Consider the following 1,178-nt stretch of genomic DNA (forward strand, 5'->3'; position numbering starts at 1 on the left):
GGCTGCAAGGCCTGGGGCCCAGGCAGCCTTGGGCTCAGGCAGCAATGAGCCCCAAGGGCTGCAAGGTCCGGGGCTCAGGAAGCCGTGAGCCCCAGGGGCTGTGAGGTCCAGGGCTCATGGCAGCTATGGGCTCAGGCAGCATGAGCCCCGGCAGCTGTGAGTTCCAGGACTCAGGCCTTGCAGCCACCACAGTAGCGGTGGGGTGATGGGGGCGGTGGCTTCCCCTGATCATGCCAGTTGCCTCCCACAGAGGGAGGCCAGGTTGCAGCCTAAGCCATCAGTCGGACATCCCAGAGGGCTCCCAGACTGCAAGAGAGGGGACCCCCCCCATTGCACGAATTTTCTTATACCAGGCCTCTAGTATATAGATAAGTGTATTGGGTGCTTGCTTTGTGTGCAGGAAAATGTTTGAGGGCTGAGGTGTTGAGGGCTTAAAAATGCAGAGCCTTTACCTTCTAGGATCTTACAGTTTTTCTGCAGGGAGAACATAAAAGAACTGGGATGTGCTGCAGAGTTCAGAAGTGGGAACCATCACTGTAGGCTGGCAAGGTCAGAAAAGGTTTTCTGCATGAGAGATGCCTTGATGGGAGTTTGGGAACTGGGGCAGGTTTCATTCAGTGGGAGGAGAGTGGCCCTGGGATATAGGGCTCTCTCAGCAGAGGTGTCTAGTTTGCATAATGAAAGGGGCCTTTGAGCAAATGATCAGAAGTGGAGTCTGGCTGAAGTTGAGGCTTCATGTTGGAGACCAGGGGGAGGAAAGAATAAAGAAGAGGGGCTTGGCAGTTGTAAGAGTACTGAAAGAGTTAGAAGGCATGAGATAATAACTTGGAACAGAAGAACTATGAAGTGAAGAGATTAATTTTGCTAGATATTTTGTTTAGTCTTTCCTTGAATGTGGGGACTGCCTTTGGCTTCCTTAGCATTGTCTGCAGAATCTAGAACTGAGTTCTGCATACAGTGGGTACTACATGAATGTTATTGGCGGATATTACTAATAGCCACCTTGGATGACAATTTTAGAGGGCCCTCTGGACCCCCACCCCCTTTCCACTCACTTATGAAAATCTCTATGTATCATTTTACATACCAATTCCTAACAATTCCAAGCACATTCACTGAGATGTTCCAGGCAAACTGGGACAGTTCTCAGCTCTCCTAGCTTCAGAAAATCTCTGCTG

Source organism: Myotis davidii, unplaced genomic scaffold, assembly GCF_000327345.1.
Source record: "Myotis davidii unplaced genomic scaffold, ASM32734v1 scaffold900, whole genome shotgun sequence".
Classification (NCBI taxonomy): Eukaryota; Metazoa; Chordata; class Mammalia; order Chiroptera; family Vespertilionidae; genus Myotis; species Myotis davidii.